General features: G+C 49.9%; 1 protein-coding gene across 6 annotated transcripts in view; it reads left to right on the top strand.

The window, feature by feature from the left end:
* TUT4 (terminal uridylyl transferase 4) overlaps positions 1-23,451 on the top strand; it is a 1,006,035-nt gene that overhangs the window by 437,935 nt on the left and 544,649 nt on the right. The window lies entirely within an intron of this gene.

Below are 23,451 nucleotides of genomic sequence, written 5' to 3' on the forward strand. Positions count from 1 at the left end.
CATCAGTACCTGGTAGACTTACTTCCAGTTTCTCCCCAGGAATTTGGAAAGAAGGCAGACCACTGGATCAAGATTAGGGTATCCAAGACAACCCACAGTGGGGGAGACAAAAAGAGAGGGGTTGCTGAGCCCCCACAAGGGAAAGATGGTGACCATATAAAGATAAAAACAAAGTCTTCTAAAGGACCCCAAAAACCTGGGGTGGCCCCTGAGACAAAATACACAGCAAGGGTGGGTACCAGGGTAAGAACTAGGATCTCATGAAGGCTTGGTGCTTCAATTGCAAAGCCAATGGACAACGATCTGGAGACCCTGCCTGTCCCAAAAAGAATCCCCCTAGTGCACCTGCAGCTCCTGCCGCATTGTTAAGTCTCTAGATGGGATCCCAGGTGGACCATTACCATGTCAAAAAGCTCACTGAAGCAACTTTAGTCTCTGAGGGAGGGATGGGTATAGCTGCCCAATCTGGCCCGGTAACATGGAGAAATACAGACAACAGCCACATGTCATTGGGATCAAAGTTGAAGCACTGAGGGACGCAGGTGCAAGTGTCACTATGGTGATATCCCCAGAACAGTATCTGACTGGTGAAACTTTGTCATCAGTGCTGACAACTAAGCTAGGGTCCACCCCATGGCAATGGTGTCCTTAGAGTGGGGAGGAGTTACTGGTCAAAAGAAGCTGTTGGTATCCTTTGCAATTCCTGTAGCCTGTCTGCAAGGAAATGATCTGAAGTCCTGGAGTCTGAGAGGTCTAATGAAAGACCCATGCATCCATGCTGTATGTACCTGAGTGGCTGTGTGCACAAACTAGAGCACAATGCAAAGCCCTGGGTGAAAAAGAGGTACTGGAGTTGGGATAATGGCCCAGCCCTCCGAGAGAAAAGACCAAGGTCTGGTAAGCCAGCTTGTGAGCAACCCCAAGCTCAGGTCCCCTCTCCTCAGGGAGGCGGCGTGTCAGCCTTTGAGGGAAGTTAGCCCAAGGAACTAGGTCCTTACACAGCAGTACTCCTGGGCCCTGGCAGAGGACCTGTCCCACTCTTGAAAGCCTGAGACAGCAAGCTGCTGACCAAGAAAAGAGCCATCAGTGACTCCCACTGAACCTTTTGGGAGGAGGAACTCCTGTATACTGAGGCCAAAGACCCCAAACCTGGTGCCATTGGAGGGGTGGTAGTGCCCCCCAGGTATAAAGCAGTGGTTCCCAATGTTTTGACTCCTAGCGACCTCCGCCGCATCTCTACTGGAAGCTGTGGACCCCCAAGCAAATTGTACAATTTAAATTTCAAACATTGAAACAGTAATTCACAAAAAAAACACAAACAAGTAAACACCAAGTACTCGAATTACTAAAGATATCATTGTTTTATATTGAAAAAATATGCAAACATTTAAAATGGGAAGGTTGGTGCTGCATCTTGGCAACTAATTTTTCAATGTTTGAATTTATTTAGGAAAGCTGCATTCTCAGTCCTGATTCTACATTTCCCAAGTAATTGCTGTTTTTACTTTTTAGGTACATAAGATCTTAAAAATCTTTTTCACATAATATATGGTAGGGAAAGGAAGTAAAACCATAAGGGCCTCTCATCTCTCCATAGCCTTTCTATCACATGTATTTCATTTGCTTTATAGCACTTCTCATACCAGTGTAGGGTGTCAGAGCCCTTTACAGGGATTAAAAGGTGTAAGATTCATATGTCATCCATACTGGTAGGCGTTTTACAAGAGTGCTTGGTCTGGAGAGGCACAACCTCACGATTCAAAACATAACACAGTGGCTAGTGTTGACTTTAATAATGTAATTCTGCAGAAGCAAACCATTTTTCAGCAGCATAAGGGTGATGAAAGACCGGGAAAACATAACTTATTTCTTCCATTCAGTTTGCATTCAGTTATTTGATGGCAGTTCATAGCTCACTGTGCTAGATTACGATGGTAATTTATGAACAGCATAGTAACTAAAGAATCTCTGTGACAAAAGCAGTAATCCACTGAGCTATGCACATAAAATACTTTTCTTTGCATGATACACGTTCTTTGCAGCAGGCATATTAACCATCTGCGCTACCTCAGAGGAGCCAAAACCACCACTAGACAAAACTCCCATCTCTCTCCAGCAGGTACATGAATCTCCAGAGCAATCTTGATAATCTTGAACCGCTGGAATAGAGAGTTTCTACTCACTTTGGCCATGGACATCCCCTTAGATGGGCATCTTGGCAAGACCAAAACTTGGGAGTAGGTTAGTTCTGCTGGTCAGGCATGTCCCAGGTGGTGAAGACCTGTGTACCTGTCACACCAGTGACCAGACAGGTGGCCACCTATAGGCCCCCTTAATTCCACCTCCACTGGTTGGGGTTCCCTTTGAAAGAGTAGGGGTTGACGTTGTTGGCCCCTTAGATCCTTCATAAGCATGAGGGAACAGATTCATATTAGTAGTAGTGGATTATGTCACTAGGTATCCTAAAGCTATGTCCCTTAGGACTACCACTGCTTCTGCAGTTGCTAGGGCCCTACTCAGTATCTTTACTAGAGTGGGTTTCCCTAACAGGGTAGTTTCGGGCAGCGATAGTAACTTTATGCCTATATACCTCAAAGCAATGCGGAATGACTTACAAGTTAGGAAGGAAATGGTTTAGTTGAGAGATTCAACAAAACCAATAAGGGCGTGCTCACAGGGCTTCCTGAAGAACTCATAAGGAGATGGAATATCCTGTTACCTTGCTTGGTTTTCGCCTACAGAGAAGTGACCCAGAAGGGAGCAGGTTTTTCCCACTTTGAACGTCTGTTTGGACATCCTGTAAGGGGGCCAGTGTGTCCAGTAAGAAAAGGCTTGGGGAGATCTCTCAAAGAGCCCAAGAGAGACATCGTGAACTATGTGCTTGGACTATGTTCTACGGAGGAAGCATTCAAAAACTCTGAGGTCAGCTGTAGGAAGCTGGCCTGGTGTGTGGTGGCCTGGTGTGTGGTGGGTACCCTTGTGTAGGCAGTGTCTAGAAGCCAGGCTCTTTAGAGGTAGCTGTGGATGAGCAGCCAAGGCTTATCTAGGAGACATGCAAATCTCATGCAATACCACTGAAGTCACACAGCACTCACACACATGAAAGAAAACACTCAGTTGTACAAAACTTAAGGTACTTTATTTTTGGAACAAATCACTACAAAATACTAGAAGGGTAACCCACCATTAGGAGGTAAGTAATACACTAAATAAATACACTAGCAATCAGAAATAGGCATAACAAAGGTTTGGAAACAGTGCAAATAGCAATAACCAATAGTGACCCTAGGGGGAGCACAAACCATATACTAAAAGAAAAATGGAATGCGAACAAGACACCCCCACCTAGGTAAGTAAAATGTGTCAACAGGAGCTGGGAGCACTAGAAAACCACAGAAGAAAGTAAGACCCCCCCCCCCCCCCCCCCCCCCCCCCAGGCAAGACTGCAAGAAAATGAGCGGTGGATCCCTGAAGAAATCAGACTTGTGGAGAGAAGGGACCAAGTCCAAGAGTCACAGTGGGATCCAGAAGGAGTAGGAACTACTACCCACCCAGCTGTAGTTGCTGGAGTTGGTCTACAGTGATGAAGAAACAGGTCACCACTGCCGCCGGAGAAGAGTTCCTGATGGATGCAGATGATGTCCCACGCTGGAAGGAAGATTGCAGATGGGTGTCGGTGCAGGAATTCCACCAACAAGTCTTGGCAAAGGCAAACTCGCGGTTAGTGGAAAAGTGGTGCTGCAAGGGACCAGTAAGGCCGAGGAGTAATCAACCCAGGAGGGGGAGTCACAGAGAACCCTCAGCACCTCAGAGAGTCCACAGGAGCCAGAGACAGCACCCACAGGAGTCTCACAGAACGGGGACACAGAAGTCACAGAAGTCACAGAAGAAGCCCCTGCAGCACCACAAAAGAGGATCCCACCCAACTGGAAAACCACGCAGGAGGCTGGGCTTTGCAGGAAGGAGTCCTTGGGGCTGGAGCTGTACATTGCCTGAAGATCCCTTGGAGGAGATGCAAACAAGTCTTGGCAGCTGCAAGAGACGTGGTGCACAGGGGTACTGTCCTGCGTGGGAAGGCAAGGTGTAGGAAACTGGCACTTGTTGCAGTTATCCCCCCACTTGCCTGATATTGATGCCGACTTGACTGAGAGTGTGCTGGGATCCTGCTAACCAGGATCTAGCGTCAGTGTTCTTTCTCTAAAAATGTACCCTTGTTTCCACAATTGGCACACCTCTGGCACTCACACAAGTCCCTTGTAAAGGTACCCGTGGTACCAAGGGCCCTGTGACCAGAGAGGGTCCCTAATTGCTGCAGCAGGTGTTATGCCACCCTAACGGACCCCTCACCAAACACATGCACAGTGCCATTGCAGATTGTGTGTGTTGATGGGGAGAAAAATGCAGAGTCGACATGGCATACCCGTCAGGATGCCCACAAAACACTGCCTGTGGCTTAGGTAACTCACTCCTCTAGCAGGCCTTACAGTCCTAAAGCAGGGTGCACTATACCGTAGGTGAGGGCATAGCTGCATGAGCAATATGCCCCTACAGTGTCAAAGTCCATTCTTAGACATTGTAAGTGCAGTGTGGCTATATCAAGTATAAGGTCTGGGAGGTTGACATTTCAAATTCCACAGCTCCATAATGGCTTCACTGAATACTGGGAGGTTTGGTATCAGACTTCTCAGCATCATAAACTCCCGCTGATGCCAGTGTGGGATTTATTAAAAAAATGCACACAGAGGGCATCTATACCCTCTGTATTTTACCCAATCCTCTAGTGTAGGACCGACTGGTCTGCACCAGCCTGCCACTAGCAGACAGGTTTTCTGACCCCATGGGGTTGAGGGTCTTTGTGCTCTCTGAGGCCAGAAACAAAGCCGGCTCTGAGTGGAGGGCTTCACACCTCCCACCTGCAGGAACTGTAACACCTGGTGGTGAGCCTCAAAGGCTCAGGCCTTGTGTTACAGTGCCCCAGGGCACTTCAGCCAGTGGAAATGCCCGCCCCATCCTGGACAGAGCCCCACTTTTGGCCGCCAGTTCGGCGTGAAACTTAAGAAAAACAGGGAGGAATGACCACTTCAGCTAGGACCACCCCTAGGGTGTCCAGAGCTGAAGTGACCCCCTCCCTGCAGAATCCTCCATCTTGGTTGTGAGGACAGGGATCAGCAGGGATAGGATTGTGTCCCCCTCCCCAAAGGGAGTGGACACAAGGATGGTGTAGCCACCCTCAGGGACAGTAGCCATTGGCTACTGCCCTCTGCCCCTGTTACACCCCTAAATCTTGTATTTAAGGGCTTCCCTGAACCCAGCTCACCAGATTCCTGGTGACCTACAAGAAGGACTGCTCAGCTGAAACCCCCAGCAGAGAAGGAGGAAGACAACTGCTTTGGCCCAGCCCTACCGGCCTGTCCCCTGCTTCAAAGAACCTGCAAAAGAACAGCGACGTGTCCACTGGGACCAACGAACTCTGCCAAGCTCCAGAGAACTGCCATGAACCCAAAAGGACCAAGGACTCCAAAGGACAGCGTCCCTGTCTAAGAAAAAACTACTAAGGACTCTCACCTCACTCTGGGTGCGTGAGTCCTAACCACTCTGCACCTGACGCCCACGACCTGTGTCCAGGTGGTCCACCCAGCTAGAGAAGGCCCCCAGGCATTGGTGAGCAAGAGCCCACCCTGGGTTGACCTCTCCACCCCTCCACGACGACGCCTGCAGAGGGAATCCCGAGGACCCCCTGACCGCAAAGATCTGGACAAAGATATCAGATGCCTAAAGAGACACTGAACCAGCAGCCCCTAAGCCTTGGTGAAACCGACATCCAGTGCAACCACGTTCAGCAAGCAGCCCTACTCCCTATCCAACCGGTGGTGTGCTCGAGACACCCCACTGGACCTCACCTGCAGCCTCTGAGTTATCCCCGGTGTCCCCTCATTGACCAGCATTGGAAGCCTGACGTCCTGTTTGCACCCTGCACCCGGCCGCCCCTGTGTCGCTGAGGGTGTGTATTTTGGTGCCTACTTGTGTCCCCTTCAGTGCCATTCTAATCCCCCCTGATCTGCCCTCCGAGCCACAGGTACTTACCTGCAGGCAGGCCTGATTCCAAGTCTCAGTATGAGCCCATGTTAAATTTGCCCATCTTTGACCTCTGCACCCGGCCGGCCCCGTGTTGCTGGTGGTGGGTGTTTGGGATTATCTTGGACCCCAACCGGTGGACTTCCTAAAACCCATAGACTGAAACTGTAAGTGTTGTACTTACCTGCAAATCAAACTAACATTTCTTCCCCTAGGAACTGTTTCTGAAAATTGCAGTGTCCATTTTTAAAACAGATTATTGCCAATGTTTCAAGAACAGTAAACTTATCAATTTCAAACAAAGTACTATTGATACATGTGTGAAATATGAAGCTATTGAAGTACTTACCTGCAACTTGAATCTTGTGATTCTAAAAATAAATTAAGAAAATATATTTTGGCTAAATAAAACCCATTGGTCTGGAGTTAAGTCATTGAGTGTGTGCGTCTTCTATTGACTGTGTGTGTACAACAAATGCTTTGCACTATCCTCTGATAAGCCTAACTGCTCGCCAACACTACCACAAAAGAGAGCATTAGTATTATCTACTTTAGCCTCTGTTAAGCTTTTCAGGAACCCCTGGACTCTGTGCACACTATATCTAATTTTGATGTAGTATATACAGAACTAGCTTCCTACACAAGGGCTTACCTCCACTAAAGTTGGACAGCTGACATAGGGCCAAGAGGACTGTTCCGGACCACCACCTGTGATGCAGGATTCACGCAGCTCAAGATGAGGGAAGGTCCATGCAGCTGGTTGTCGCTTGATGAAGGTGCCCGTGGTTGCAGGGGAGTGACTCCTTCACTCCAAAGGAGATTCCTTCTTCTTGTGCAGGCTGAAGAGTTACAGACTTCTGAGGAGGCACAGGGAGGGAAATGTTGCAAAGCTGGCAGGAGTCCTAGAAACAATGTTCAATCAATGTAGTCAGTGTTTATAAAGTGCAGCTACTCACCCTTTAGGGTCTCAAGGCGCTAGGCGGGGTGGGGGGAAGAAGTGTAGCGTGGCTTAAAAAAGCCATCTCTTCAGTTCCTTTGTGAAGCAGGGGAGGGAGGTGGTTTGTCTGATGTGGATGGGTAGGGCGTTCCAGGCGGTGGCTGTGAGGTATGAGAAGGAGCGTCTGGTTTTCCTGATGTGGGGTACTTCTGTGAGAGAGAGCTGGGCTGAACGTAGGACCCTGTGGGGTACATGGAAGTTGAGTCGCTGGTTAAGGTAGGCTGGTCTGGTGTTGTGGAGGGCTTTGTATGCATAGGTGAGGATCTTGAAAGTGATTCTTTTCTCTATGGGGAGCCAGTGCAGTGTACGTAGGTGTTGCAAGATGTAGCGGTGTCGGGGTAGGTCGAGGATCAGTCTGGGTCAGCGTTCTCGATGTTTTGCAATTTCCAGGTGAGTTTTTTGTTGATTCCAGCGTAGAGTGCATTGCCGTAGTCCAGTCTGCTGGTGATGAGGGTGTGTGAGACGGTCTTTCTATGTTCGAGGGGGATCCATTTGAAGGTCTTGCGGAGGGTGCGTAAGCAGGTGGAGGTGACTGAGTTGATCTGATTCATGCTGAACTCGGGGTCCAAGATGACTCCCAGGTTGTGGGCTTGGCTGGTGGGTGTGGGCAGGTTTCCAAGGGTCGGTGGCCACCAGGAGTGGATTCATGTATTTGGTTGAGGGCCCAGGATGAGTACTTCGGTCTTGTTTGGGTTGAGTTGAAGGCAGCTGTGTTTCATCCAGTTGACAACTGCTTTCATGCCTTATTGGATGTTGTGTCTGGCCTTGTCTGGTTCGTTGGAGCGGGAGAGGATGAGTTTGGTGTCGTCAGCGTAGAAGATGATGTTCATTCTGTGGCTTCCGATGATGGTGGCTAGCGGGGCCATGTAGATGTTGAACAGCGTGGGGCTGAGGGAGGCTCCAAGGGGCACTCTTCAAGTGGTGGGTGTGGGTTCTGCGAGGAAGGGGGCGAGTCTCACTCATTGCATTCTGCTGGAGAAGAAGGATTGGATCTAGTCGAGGGCTTGTCTCTGATGCCGGCTTCGTGGAGTCTTCTTATCAGGGTGTGATGGGAGACTGTGTGGAAAGCTGCCGAGATGTCAAGTAGGATGAGTGCCGTTGTCTCTCCCTTGTTCAATAGGGAGCAAATGTTGTCTGTTGCGGATAGGAGGGCTGTTGTGGTGCTGTGGTTTGACGTGAATCTGGATTGGGAGATGTTGAGGATGTTGTGGTTTTCTAAAAACGTGGTGAGTTGGCTGTTGACTGGTTTTTCAATGACTTTCGCAGGAAATGGAAGAAGGGAGATGGGCCTGATGTTTTTGAGGTCAGGGGGGTCAAGTAAGGGTTTCCTGAGGAGGGGGTTGATCTCGGCATGTTTCCAGTCATCGGGGAAGGTGGTGGCAGCTGGTGAGCAGTTGATGGTGAAGGGGAGCTTGGGGGGCAATGGTGTCTGCAGCTCTGTTGAAGACGTTATGGGGGCATGGGACAGGGGGGCCCCGAAGTGTATGGACTTCATGGTTTTCAATGTATCTTCGGTGGACAGTGGTGTCCAAGTGGAGATTTTAGGTTTGTTGGTGTCAGGGTTTGGAAGGGGTGGGGGAGTTCTGCGCATTGGTTGTCCTTGTTCAAGCTGTCATAGATGGTCTTGATTTTGTTGTGTAACTAGGCGTTGAGTCTGTCGCATAGGTCCTGTGAGGGTGGGATGTCCGATGTTTCACTGTTGGGTTTGGCGAACTCCTTGATGATGCTGAAGAGTTCCATGCTGTTGTGTGCTTGTGAGGAGAACCTGTCTTAGATAGCATTCTTTCTGGTGTTTCTGATGGTGTGCGGTTGTTGTGGCTCTGAAGTTGCTGTGGGCTTCTGGAGATTTGTTGCGGAAGGGTCCTTTCTTCTTGGAGGCAGCTTGTCGGGTCCCAGAGATTCCAATCGCAGTTCCAGAGGCCAGAAGTCGAAGCAGAGGTTGCAGAGAAGTCTGCTGGAAACTTGAATGCTGAATCTGAGGACCCTCCCCAAAGGAAGACCCTATATAGCCCAAAGAGGAGGGGGCTTGGTCAGCTAACCAGTTAACTTCCTATTAGAGGGTGCCTCTGAAGTCACCTGCCTGGCCACTCCGATGCTCTGAGTTCCCTGCCAACCTTGAAATCAAGATGGCACAACTCAGGGGCCCTCTGAGGGAGCTCTGGGCACCACCCCTGGGGTGGTGATGGACAGGGGAGTGGTCACTTCCCTTTCCATTGTCCAGTTTCGCGCCAGAGCAGGGACTGGGGGTCCCCGAACCAGTGTAGACTGGTTTATGCACGGAGGGCACCAAATGTGCCCATTAAAGCAAACCAATGGCTTAGGAAGGCTACCCATCCCAAGCCAGTCACACCTATTTCCAAAGGGCGAGGGTTTTACCTCCCTCTCCCAAAGAAAAACCTTTGATATGCCTTCCTGGGCTTGATCAGATCAAGCAGTAGGAGGGCAGAAACCTGTCTGAGGGGGTGGCAGCAGGAGGGCTGCCCAGACAACCCTGTAAGACTGGTGGTAGGAGTGATGGGGGTCCTCTAAAAAGCCCCCAGAGTGCATCGAATCAGACTTCCAATACTTGCAACAGTATTGGGGTATGATTCTGACATGTTTGATACCAAACATGCCCTGGTCCGGAGTTATCATTATGTAGCTGGACATTGGTATTGATCTATGTCCAGTAAATGCGTAAAATGGTGTCCCCCAACTCACAAAGTCCAGGAATATGAATCTGGGGTTTGTGGGGGGCACCTCTGCTAATGCAGGGGTGCCCTCAAACACAGGTACCTTCACCCTGCCTTCTGGGCTGAGAGGGCCTGCTATAGGGTTGATTTACAGTGACCTTGTGTAGTGGCCTGTAGTGAAAACGAGTACATGCACCCGTTTCACGCAGACTGCAATGGCAGGCCTGCAGAACTCTTTGCATGGAATAACTGCTGCAATGCCCTGGGTACCAATTGTGGGAAGAAAAAGTTACCAGCAACCAAATTTAGAGGAGAGAGCACAGTCACTGGTTTCCTGCTTAGAAGGATCCCAGTGAACACGGTCAAACACACTGACAAACAGGCAAAAAGTGGGGGTAACCAATCTAGAAAGGGGCTACTGTCCTACACCAGCCAAGGGCTCCAGAACCTCTGGAATGACCATGGTGGAGTGCCAACCAGGGCAGAAGGTGTGGGTACTTGAGCCTGTGGCTCCCAGGCGACTGAAGTACAAGTGGAGTGGTCCTCACTGTATCCTTGCAAAGAATAGTGAAGTCTCCTATCCCGTTGACCTAGGCACTCCCAGGAACTCTCACTTGATCATCCATGTGAACCGTCTAAAACTCTTCCATGGCAGGGCTGATGTGGCCATGCTGTTGTTCACTGATGATGATGTGGAAGTAGAGAGTGAGCCTCTTCCTGACCTCCTTTCCCACAGCCCAAAATATGGGTCACTTCATAGAGTGGCCCTACAGCAGTATGCTGAGCTGTTTTCTCTGACTCCTGGTCAGACTAACTTGTTTGTCCATGATGTGGACACTGGTGACCATCTGCTTGTCAAAAGCAAAATACACAGACAGCCTGACCAAGTGAAGGATAGCATTAGAGCTGAAGCAAGCAAGATGCTGGAGTTGGGGGTAATTGAGCCTTATGACAGTCCCTGGACCAGCCCAGTGGTCTTAGTCCCCAAACCTCATTCCAAGGGAGATAAACCAGAGCTGAGGCTTTGCATGGACTATTGAGGCATCAGTGCTATCACCAAAACAGATGTACACCTTATCCCAAGAGCAAATGAACTTATTGATGGGTTAGGGGCAGCAAAGTTTCTCAGTACTTTTGATTTGACATCAGGGTTTAATCCAGTTTTGGAACTTTCATAGATTCACATGCTTGAATACTTCCCCGTTATCGAGATGGGAGTCCGCAGTGGAATATAAAAACCAGGCCTGAAAATGTATGCACACAATACGTGGACTAGGCCTCAATACAATAACCCATCATAGTCGTTTTGCAAAATAGATCCAAACTCAAACTTGAACCAATCAGATTGCCTCACCCCTCTAGCACCTCCTGTGAGGAGCTGCCTTCCCTCAGATTTTCCACCGCATGTTGTGCTGAGGAGTCTCCTTTGAGCTCTGCTTAAAATTTTCTCTCAGAAGATCTGTTTCTACAGCTTTTGGACATTTCTATCTACTCTGGTGATTCAAACTGGCTGCCATGTCAGAGACATTAAAAAAAGGCCTTTTCAGATCCTGTGCTTCATGTTTAAAGAAAAGGTTATATGTGGAGGATCCACATGAGGAGGGTATTTACTGCCTGTACCCCAGCCACAAGACTAAGGACTGCAAATTTTCTACAAAGACCCTGAAGGACAGGGAGGGTCACCTTCTGTTGTGGCTTCAAATAGGTAAGACTGGACACTCTGCCTCTGATGAGGGCAGTGCCTCTTCTTCTATTTCTGCCCCTATAACACTTGTGAAGAGAAAACAGGAAAGTTCTGAGGTTCAAGAGCCACCTAGACAAATGGCGCAAAACACAACAAGGGCGCCGCTTTCGTCGACGGTTCAAACGTTGTCGGCTACGGTGTTTCCAGCGACGACAGTATCGTCGACGACAGCTAGTTTCTTGTCTTCAACGGCAAGAATGTTCCCAATGAAGAGGCAAAGACCATCTACGTTACCTTTGAGTCAATTTGCGCAACATACTCCACTTAAAAGGCTCTCAGAGGCTCGTTTGACACCTTCTATCACGTCACCAAGTAATGTTTCAAGACTCTTGCCATCTAGGTTTTTGGATGGGGATGATAATGATGAGGACTCAGCTCAGGATCAATGTTTGGAGTAGCTAGAAGTCCTTCGCAGCTGCACGTAGTTGCTCTTCTATGTCTGCAATTGTAGTCCGTGCTGCAAATTCCTTGGCGCTACTGGGCAGGTATGACAGGCAGCTGTGGTCCGACATCTCGCACTCTGTGGATGATCTTCCAGATTCCAGCAAGTCGGAAGCTAAGAAGATCCTTATGGAGGGTCAGCGGACCTCTGCAGAGGTGATTGACTGCGCCCTGGACATTGCAGCCATGGGATTTCGGCTTCTGGCTAGTTCAGCTGACTTAAGGTGCCAGGGATGGCTTAAAGCCACAACATTTTTTAACCCGGATGTCCAAACCAAGATCCTGGACCTCCTGTACGATGGCCAAGACTTGTTCGGCAAGCATGTCAAAGATGCTCTTCAGGCGATTAAAGCGGATACTGATGCTGCCAGGCCTTTGGATTCCTTACAGTACAAACGCACTCCCTTTCGGGGAGCCAGGGGTAAAGGCCACTCCTCCTTTCGAGATGGCTTCCAGTCTTTTCGATATCCAGCCCACTCCTCCAAGTATCAGTCATCCATATCCCAGTACCATCAAAGACAGCCTCCGGTGGCGGCATACAGCAGGCCTCCTCCTAGAGGAAGATCAGGACGACAGTCCAAGGATGCCTCGCGTAGGCAGTGACAACCTGCAGGGGCCGGCTACCCCTCCCTCCTTGACTCGTCACCTGCAATGTTGGAGGCAGATCACAAGTGTCAAGTGGGTTCTGGATATCAGAACTTATGGTCACCTGCTAGAGTTCACTTGCAGGCCTCCCGAGATGCAGTTCCCTCTTCGCAACGAGGAGGCGACTTTTATTCTCTATTCTTCCTCATCAGAAAGAAGTCCTATTTGTGGAGGCCCAACCTGGATCTGAGGCAGCTCAACAAATATCTCAAAAAGCAATCCTTTTGTATGGTAACTTTGAAAGATGTCCTACAGCTTCTAAACAGAGGCGATTTCATGGCTTCCCTAGATCTGCAGGATGCATATTTCCACATACCCATTCACCCCAAACACAGAATTTTTTTTAGATTCATGGTAGCCGGCCGGCACTTTCAATTCAAAGTGCTACCCTCTGGACTCAAATCCGCCCCCCGGATTTTCACAAAAAAAATGGTTAGCCCCAGTTGCTGCATATCTGAGACGCCTCAAACACCAGATATTCCCATTTCTGGGCGATTGGTTGCTAAAGGCTCCAAACTCTCTAGTCCTACGCCGCTCTCCCAGGACCATGTACGTCTCTTCCAGCAACTAGGTCTCGCTCTCAACAGTCACAGCTTCAACCTACCAGAAGGATAGTGTTTCTGGGTGCTATATTGGACACAACTCTTGTAAAAGCCTTCCCTGCCGAAGAACGGCAACTCAAGCTTCTGACCCTGGCAGGCTCAGTTTGAAGAATAAAGTCTCTATCGGTTCGGAGGTTCAAGTCATTACTGGGTATGATGTCATCCTGTAACAATCTAGTTCTGCACTGTCGCCTTCGGATGCGCCCTCTTCAGGAACAGCTTGACAAACAGTGGAAGCAGACACGAGTCCTTCGGGGACATCATTCAGATAACAACAAGGATGGTCGACTCTCTCCATTGGTGGTCAACACCTGCAAACATCTCAGAAGGTCTAGAGTTCTGAATCAAATCCCTCCGTTTACTACAGATGCTTTGATGGAGGGGTAGGGAGCATGTCTCCAAGATCTGCAAGTCAGTGGCAGGTGGCCCCATTCTCATGCTACGCTGCACATCAACCTCCTCGAACTCAGAGCTGTGTACCTTGCACTACAAGCTTTTCTGCAGAGAATCCGAGGTTCATCTGTGCTTGTCCAGATGGACAATAAGACCACCATGCACTACAGAAACAAGCAAGGCAGAACTCGGTTTCAATTGCTTTCCACAGAAGCAATCAGGGATTTATGCTTACGCCTTTCCTCTGATACCCCTTCTTCCACGGGTCATCAGCAAGATCAAATTGGAGCAATGCCAGATATTTCTAATTGCTCCAGCCTTGCCACTTCAGCTGTGGTACACAGAGCTTCTGTTGCTGTCTTCGTGCCCTCCCATCAGGTTAGCACCCATACCGGAGCTGCTTACCATCAGCCATGGCCAAGTGAGGCATCTGGATCCCAAGCATCTCAGATTATGTGCATGGCTCCTGAGTTCAATTAATTCGGCCATCTAGATATTCCCGTTGACTGTCAAACAGTTTTGGCCAAAGCACGTGCAGATAGTACCAATAAGATGGATACCTTAAGATGGAAGCGGTTTTGTTTATGATGTACTGCGAATAACATTCACCTGCTTACATCTGCTCCAGAGCAGGTCTTGCCGTACCTTCTCCACCTAGCGAGGTCTGGTCTTGCGCATGCATCCATTAAGGTTCACTTAGCTGCCATCTCCAGGTATAGACGACTATCCAAAGGACCGTCCCTCTGGTCTCATCGGCTTATCAAGCAGTTTATGAAGGGGTTGTTCCTATCCTTTCCTTCAGCCAGAGGACCTCCTCCATCTTGGCAGCTGAATACAGTCCTGAGTCAGTTGATGAAGGAACCATTCGAGCTTATTCATAAATCAGACATTTTAAGTATCTTACCTGGAAGGAAGCGTTCCATTTAGCGTTAACATCTGCTCGTAGAGTAAGCGAGATCCAAGCCTTTACCATCCAAGAGCCTTTCATGAGGTTTACAGAGGATAAAGTCATTCTATGGACAAACCCAAAATTTATTCCCTAAGTGCCGACTGACTTCCACATCAACGAGCCAGTAGTGCTAAAGACTTTCTTTCCCCGGCCTCAGACTGGGGCAAAAAGATCGCTGCATTCCTTGGATGTCAAATGATGCCTTAAACTTTATTTGCAGCGAACATCCTCGATCAGAAAGTCCAATCAATTGTTTGTAGCATTCAGTGCGCCCAGAAGAGGTCTTCCGGTTTCTAAACGAACCATCTCTATAGAAAAATATATTTTCTTAGTTTATTTTGAGAACCACAGGTTCAAGATTTACAAACAATACTTTAAATGAAAGGTATTTCACTTAGGAACTTTAGGATCTTTGAATTAGCAAAATATCATATTCAGTTTTCACACAAATGGCAATAAGCTATTTTAAAACTGGACACACTGCAATTTTCAACAGTTCCTGGGGGAGGTAAGTGTTTGTTAGTTTTGCAGGTAAGTAAACCACCTACAGGGTTCAAAGTTGTGTCCAAGGTAGCCCACCGTTGGGGGTTCAGAGCAACCCCAAAGTTACCACACCAGCAGCTCGGGGCCGGTCAGGTGCAGAGGTCAAAGTGGTGCCCAAAACACATAGGCTTCAATTGAGAAGGGGGTGCCTCTGTTCCAGTCTGCCAGCAGGTAAGTACCTGCGTCTTCGGAGGGCAGACCAGGGGGGGTTTTGTAGGGCACCGGGGGGGACACAAGTCAGCACAAAAAGTACACCCTCAGCGGCACGGGTGCAGCCGGGTGCAGTGTGCAAACAGGCGTCGGGTTTGCAATGTAGTTCAATGGGAGACCCAGAGGTCTCTTCAGCGATGCAGGCAAGGGGGGGGCTCCTCGGGGTATCCACCACCTGGGCAAGGGAGAGGGCCACCTGGGGGTCGCTCCTGCACTGGAGGTCGGATCCTTCAGGTCCTGGGGGCTGCGGGTGCAGTGTCCTTACCAGGCGTCGGGTTCTTAGCAGGCAGTGGCGGTCAGGGGGAGCCTCTGGATTCCCTCTGCAGGCGTCGCTGTGGGGGCTCAGGGGGGGGTCAACTCTGGCTACTCACGGGCTCGCAGTCGCCGGGGAGTCCTCCCTGTAGTGTTGGTTCTCCACAAGTCGAGCCGGGGGCGTCGGGTGCAGAGTGCAAAGTCTCACGCTTCCGGCAGAAAACGTCTGTTCTTTCAAAGTTGCTTCTTTGTTGCAAAGATGTTTCTTCTTTGGAGCAGAGCCGCTGTCCTCGGGAGTTCTTGGTCCTTTTAGATGCAGGGTAGTCCTCTGAGGCTTCAGAGGTCGCTGGACCCTGTGGAACGCGTCGCTGTTGCAGTTTTTCTTGAAGTGGGGAGACAGGCTGGTAGAGCTGGGGCCAAAGCAGTTGGTTTCTCCGTCTTCTCTGCAGGGCTTTCAGGTCAGCAGTCCTTCTTCGTCTTAGGTTGCAGGAATCTAGTTACCTAGGTTCTGGGAGCCCCTAAATACTCGATTTAGGGGTGTGTTTAGGTCTGGGAGGTTAGTAGCCAATGGCTACTAGCCCGGAGGGTGGCTACACCCTCTTTGTGCCTCCTCCCTGAGGGGAGAGGGGGCACATCCCTAATCCTATTGGGGGAATCCTCCATCTGCAAGATGGAGGATTTCTAAAAGTCAGCGTCACCTCAGCTCAGGACACCTTAGGGGCTGTCCTGACTGGCCAGTGACTCCTCCTTGTTTTTCTCATTATCTCCTCCGACCTTGCCGCCAAAAGTGGGGCCGTGGCCGGAGGGGGCGGGCAACTCCACTAGCTGGAGTGCCCTGGGGTGTTGTAACAAAGGGGGTGAGCCTTTGAGGCTCACCGCCAGGTGTTACCGTTCCTGCAGGGGGAGGTGAGAGGCACCTCCACCCAGTACAGGCTTTGTTACTAGCCACAGAGTGACAAAGGCACTCTCCCCATGTGGCCAGCAACATGTCTGGTGTGTGGCAGGCTGCTAAAACTAGTCAGCCCACACTGGAAGTCAGGAATGGTTTCAGGGGGCATCTCTAAGATGCCCTCTGGGGTGTATTTCACAATAAAATGTACACTGGCATCAGTGTGCATTTATTGTGCTGAGAAGTTTGATACCAAACTTCCCAGTTTTCAGTGTAGCAATTATGGTGCTGTGGAGTTCGTGCATGACAGACTCCCAGACCATATACTCTTATGGCTACCCTGCACTTACAATGTCTAAGGTTTTGCTTAGACACTGTAGGGGCATAGTGCTTATGCACTTATGCCCTCACCTATGGTATAGTACACCCTGCCTTAGGGCTGTAAGGCCTGCTAGAGGGGTGACTTATATATGCCTATAGGCACTGTGAGGTTGGCATAGCACCCTGAGGAGAGTGCCATGTCGCCTTAGTCATTTTCTCCCCACAAGCACACACATGCTGGCAAGCAGTGTGTCTGTGCTGAGTGAGGGGTCTCCAGGGTGGCATAAGACATGCTGCAGCCCTTAGAGACCTTCCCTGGCATCAGGGCCCTTGGTACCAGAGGTACCAGTTACAAGGGACTTACCTGGATGCCAAGGTGTGCCAATTGTGGAAACAAAGGTACAGGTTAGGGAAAGAACACTAGTGCTGGGGCCTGGTTAGCAGGCCTCAGCACACTTTCAAATCATAACTTAGCATCAGCAAAGGCAAAAAGTCAGGGAGTAACCATGCCAAGGAGGCATTTCCTTACAACTGGAGTTAGAAATAAGTTGCTTACCTGCAACTGTAGTTCTCCAGTATTGGAAGCTTTCATAGATTCACATGCAGCCCTCCCGCCTCCTCGAGGGAGCTCACCTTCTATTTTCTCAGTGTTTGGGGTTATTTCAGCACTTATGCTCGGAAAATCTGAGGGAAGGCAGCTCCTCACAGGATGTTCTAGAGGGGTGAGGCAATCTGATTGGTTCAAGTTTGAGTTTGGGTCTATTTTGCAAACAACTATGATTGGTTATTATATTGAGGCCTAGTCCATGTATTGTGTGCATACATTTTCAGGACTTTTTTTAATATTCCACTGGGGACTCCCATCTCGACGACAGGGAAGTATTCAAGCATGTGAATCTATGAAAGCTTCCAATACTGGAGAACTACAGTTACAGGTAAGTAACTTACTTCTACTGGCAGATTGGTCTGACTCCTGGAGCAAAAAAAAGATCAGCATTTTCCACCCCAGATGGACATTACCAGTTCACTGTTATGCCATTTGGTTTGAAGATATGCCTTTGCCACCTTCCTATCGTTGGTGAATAAAGTCCTTTCTGGTTTGGAAGCCTTTACTGCAGTATATGTGATGATGTCTGATAGAGACTTCTAGCTGCAGATTCCTTACCTTTGAATTCCCTGGCATCCGCTTCAAATACAGAATATTTTGCTAAGCAATACCCTGCCTGCGCTGCTGGGTGGCGTTGTTCGGCTCCATATGGCATGGTTTGGAGCAGTCTGTGACATCAGGGTCGCCTTAAAAGGCACCAACCCCGCGCACGTATGTCAGTTCTTTTCCTTCCATGCCGGTTAAGCGCAGGTCTGGGATCGAGCTACTCCCTGCCTTTTTTGGCAGGCCTTTTTTCGACCCTTTTGTCGACGATTTTTCGTCTGTGCAAAATGTCCTTGATGAAGACTGGGTTCAAGCCGTGTGGCGCCTGCCATCAACCCCACTAAGTATGTCTGGTGCCGCGACAAAGACCATGACTCAAAGTCGTACTTCGACTGCTGGGCCATGGCCCCAAAAGCTTTGAGAGAGCGGTCTCTGAAGCTCATGGTGGCCCGGTAGTCGACATCGGTAGGTGCGACTCTTAGGTCACGGTCCTGCTTGAGGGTCGCGGGACCGCTCCAGGAGCCCCAAGTCCTCTTTTTCTCATTCAAGGCCCACCAGGGACTTGGGGGAACAGGCACAAAAAGAACTCCAAGCGAACTTCAACTTTTCCATGCCCGTCATCTGTCACGGGAACGTTGACACTCTGAGCACCGTTCTGCAGAGTCGATGCCAGGGCCGATTTCATGTCTCTTCCCCGTATCCGGGAGCCGGAGTGACCCCTGCTCAATTTAAAGAATTTTACGAAGCCATGTGTCTCGTATTTGAGTGGGATACCCCCACAGGTGGGTCTTCACGCCCCGTGGGGGCAGCAGGGGCCCCATTGGGTTTGACGCCGGCGACTTTGGCCTCAGCGCTGTTGAGGACCCCGGCATCCGATATCAGATCCAGACCCAGCCAGTTCCACACAGTCGGCTCCCCTCACCGCCGACACCCACCAGTGGTGCGAGCCCCATCCTCATTCAGGTTGATCCGGAGTCGGAACGACATCGTATAACGCTGATTCTGACTTCAACAGTGCTGACATGGCTAGATCAGTGCCTGAGGCTTATTTTGAACAACCAGGCACAGGTGAGAAATGGGAGGGGTCTGAGGATCCTTTAAAGTATGGTTTAGAGCAGGACTGGTATGAGGGTCTCGGGGAAGCCAGTGGACTGGATACTTCTCCAGATACTGGCATGTTCTCACCTGCTTCTGTGGCTATGGAGGAGGGAGCGTCTTATGCCATGGTGGTGCATAGAGTAGCTGAGGGCTTGGACCTAGAGTTGCCTACGGTGCCAGTCAGGACTAACCTCCTGCCGGGGGTTGCTACATCGGACACGATGTTACCCTTCAATGAAGCCCTTACTGATGTCCTGCTGTGGACGTGGTCCAAACCCAGGACAGGGACTCCTGTAAATAGGACAATTGGCTGCCGCCATCGACCAGCTCCTACTGACCCTAGTTTCCTCACCCAACACCCCACCCCGGAGTGCTTGGTGGTCCAAGCCTCCACTTCCCATGGTGCCTTCCCTTCCGCTTCCCTGGATAGGGAACCCAAGAGGCTGGATTAACTTGGGAAGAAAATGTTTTCTTCCTCCAGCCTGGCATTGAGGTCTTAAAACACCTCTTGCCTATTGGGCCATTTTTCCCCTACTTTATGGGTTATGGTGGCACAGGTGCTGCCCCAGGTCCTGGAGAGCGTAAGGGACACTCACTCAAGCTGTCAAAGATGGGAGAGATGCAGCCAAGTTTACGATTTGGTGTGCTTTGAACACAACCGAGTCGCTGGGCAGGGTGATTTCATCGACAGTGGCCCTTCGTCGCCACACCTGGCTTCGTACGACTGGCTTTTCGGGGGATATCTAGGCAAACCTGATGGACGTGCCCTTCAATGGCTCACGCCTTTTTGGAGAAACTGCAAACTCAGCGCTTGAGCTGTTCAAGGACCCTGGAGCTACTGCCATATCTTTGTGCCTCTCAGCACCTGCTCGCCAGCAGTCTGCCTTTTGCCCCTTTAAAGGCCTCAGAATGGACGTGGTACCTCGCCACCCACAGGTCAGCCACCGCCCTCCATCCCAGCATCCAGTGTGAGGACAAGGTCGTGGTGCCTTCAGACCCAGGTGGTCTAGTCAGAGGTCGCCACCACCCAGCCCCCCTCTTCCACAGCGCCCAAGCCCTCTTAGTATGATTCTGCAAGACCATGTTTGTCCAGTTGGAGGGAGGATTCAATTTAATCTCCCTCACTGGCGGTCCATAACATCGGACAGATGGGTCTTGCAGATCATACAGAAGGGCTATTCCCTCCCCTTCCAGTCTTTCTCTCCTTCTGTCCCTCCATTGAAAGAACGGTTCATGAAGGATCATTTAATCTTGCTCTGTGAGGAAGTTACGGCTCTCTTGGCCAAAGGAGCCATAGAAAGTGTCCCGATGTCAGAAGTAGTCAGTGGTTGTTATTCCCGCTGTAGGAAAATGGCTCCTTGTTGCAGTTAACCCCCCATTTTTTGCCTGATATTGATGCTGACTTGACTGAGAAGGGTGCTGGGATCCTGCTAACCAGTCCCTAGCCCCAGTGTTCTTTCATTAAAAATGTACCATTATTTCCATAATTGGCACACCCCTGGCACATAGATAAGTCAGTTGTAAAAGGTACCAGTACCAAGGGCCTTGAGTGTAGCCACTCTCAAGGACAGTAGCCATTGGCTACTGCCCCTTAGACCTAAACACACCTAGGACTTAGACACTGTAGGGGCATATTGCTCATGCAGCTGTGCCCTCACTTGCGGTATGGTGCACCCTGCCATAGAACTGCTAGAGGGGTGGCTTACCTATGCCACAGGCAGTAATTTGTGTGCATGGCATCCTGAGAGGTATGCCATGTCGACTTTGCCTTTTTCTCCCAACCAACACACACAATCTGCAATGGCAGTGTGCATGTGTTACGTGAGGGGTCCCTTCGAGTGGCACAACACATGCTGCAGCCCTTGGGTACCTTCCCTGGTCACAGGGCCCTTGGTACCACTGGTATCTTTTACAAGGGACTTATCTGTGTGCCAGGGGTGTGCCAATTGTGGAACAATGATACATTTTTAAGTGAAAGAATACTGATGTTGAGGCCTCATTAGCAGGGTCCTCTAGCACACTTCTCAGTCAAGTCAGCATCAATATCAGGCAAAAGGTGTAGGGTAACTGCAACAGGGAGCCATTTTCCTACAAGTATTATCTAATTTTGCCACTATCAACCTCTTAGGGGAACCCTTGGACTCTGTGCACACTATTTCTCATTTTGAGATAGTATATACAGAGCCAACTTCCTACACCGCTACTTTCTGAATCCAAAAAGGAACAAGGGTCTTTGGCCTATCTTGGATTTAAGGGACGTCAATCTCTTGCTCAAAAAGGAGAATTTAAGGATGCTCACTCTTGTTTAGGTCTTGTCTGCCCTAGACCAAGGAGACTAGATGGTAGCGTTGGAATTGCAGGATGCACATTTTCACATCCCCATGCTGCCGCCCACAGGCGTTACTTGCGGTTCAAGGTGGGATACGAGCACTTTGTTTACCATGCTCCCCTTCGGTCTCACGTGCGCCCCTCTGGGGTTCACCAAGCTGATGGCAGTGGTAGCAGCTCATCTGCGCAGGTTAGGAATTTCAGTCTTCCCCTACCTCTACGACTGGCTGTTGAAGTATCCTACGCCCCAGGCTCTCATCAGCCACCTTCAGACGACGGCAAACCTCTTACATTCGCTGGGGTTCACTATAAACATGCTGAAGTCACACCTGACTCCCTCTCAAAAACTCCCCTTCATCTGTGCCATTCCGGACACAGTGCAGTTTGGGGTTTATCCTCCCGAGCAGCGAGTCCAGGTTATGATACAGATGTGTTGGCCTCTATCCTGGACTCTGAGGCTCTTGGGACTCATGGCCTCCTGCATCCTGTTAGTCAAACATGCCAGACGGCAATTGAGGGCTCTGCAGTGGGACTTGAAGTTCCGGTGGGCGCAGCATCAGAAATCCTACCAACTCGGTTCAGATCTTGGAGGGAACTGCAAAAGACCTGCAGTGGTGGTTAGTGAACTGCTATTGGTTCAGAGGCAGACTCCTCTCCTTTCCCCAACCACATCTCACAGTAGTGACAGATGCATCACTTCTGGGATGGGATGGGACGGCGGTCTGGGACAGGTGGAGATCAAAGGCCTCTGGCCCCCGGCGGAATACGGACTCCATATCAACTTACTGGTGCTCCAGGCGATCTGGCTGGCATTGAAAGCATTTCTCCCTGTTGTAAAAGGGAAGATAGTGCAGGTGTTCACGGACAACACAACCGCAATGTGGTACTGTAACAAGCAGACCGATGTGGGGTCATGGACCCTTTGACAAGAGGCTCTGCATCTTTGGACATGGCTGGAAAAGCACGGCATTGCCCTAGTGGTTCAACACCTGGCAGGTTCTCTGAATGCCAGGGCGGACAAACTGAGCCGTTGATGCCTAGCGGATCATAAATGGTATCTTCATCTGGAGGGTGGCGCAAGGACTCTTTCAGCAGTGGGGAGAGCCTTGGTTAGATCGGTCAGCAGTATCGCACGTTGGAGTTTTCCAAGGCGGCAATCGCTCGGCAATGCTTTTCGGCGCCAATGGAGTTCATGCCTCATGTACGCTTTTCCGCCCATACCAATTCTTCCCAGAGTTCTCAGAAGAACGACAGGCCCAAGTCATCCTAGTGGTTCCGAATTGGGAACGGAGAGTCTGGTATCCCGAGCTTCTGAAAATGAGCATTAATCCTCCAATTAGGTTGCCCCTTCGGGAGGATCTTCTGTCACAGCAGCAGAGGAGGGTTCTCCACCAGAGCCTGTCAACTCTGTGCCTTCATGCGTAGAGATTGAGTGGAGGAATGATGGCTTTTGACCTTCCTCCTGAAGTCTGTAAAGTTATTTTGGCAGCCAGGCGTTGCTCCATTAAAACGGTATACACCTGCCATTGGAAACGCTTTGTATATCACTGTACAGAAAGGTCTATTGATCTTCTTTCTGCTTCTCTTTCTTATATCCTTCTCTTCATACTTTCCCTTGCCCAGCAGGGTTCTGCCTTGGGTACTATCAAGGGCTATCTTTCTGCCTTATCAGCATTCCTTTGGCTTTTTGACCAGCCTTCACTTTTCAAATCCCCCATTGTACATAGATTCCTTAAAGGGCTTGTACATATGTTTCCCCCTACACCCCAATGGGACCTAAATTTGGTCCTCACATTTCTTATGTGTGCTCCCTTTGAGCCTTTACACAACTGTCCCCTCCGGCTGCTCACCATCGAGACAGCCTTCTTAGTGGCAATAAAATCTGCCAGGAGGGTGAGTGAGATGCTAGCTCTGTCATCAAATCCACTGTATTTCAATATCTATCCAGACAAGACAATACTCAGAACTTGTGCCTCTTTCCTCCCCAAGGTGGTGACCCCATTTCATCTGGGTCAGAACATCACCCTGCCCAACTTCTTTACTCCACTGCATCCCTCTAAGGAAGAGGAGTGACTCCACCGACTGGACCCGAAAAGAGCGTTGTCATTCTACCTTGACCACACAAAAGAGTTCTGAGTGGAT

This window comes from Pleurodeles waltl, chromosome 4_2 (genome assembly GCF_031143425.1).
Source record: "Pleurodeles waltl isolate 20211129_DDA chromosome 4_2, aPleWal1.hap1.20221129, whole genome shotgun sequence".
Lineage (NCBI taxonomy): Eukaryota > Metazoa > Chordata > Amphibia > Caudata > Salamandridae > Pleurodeles > Pleurodeles waltl.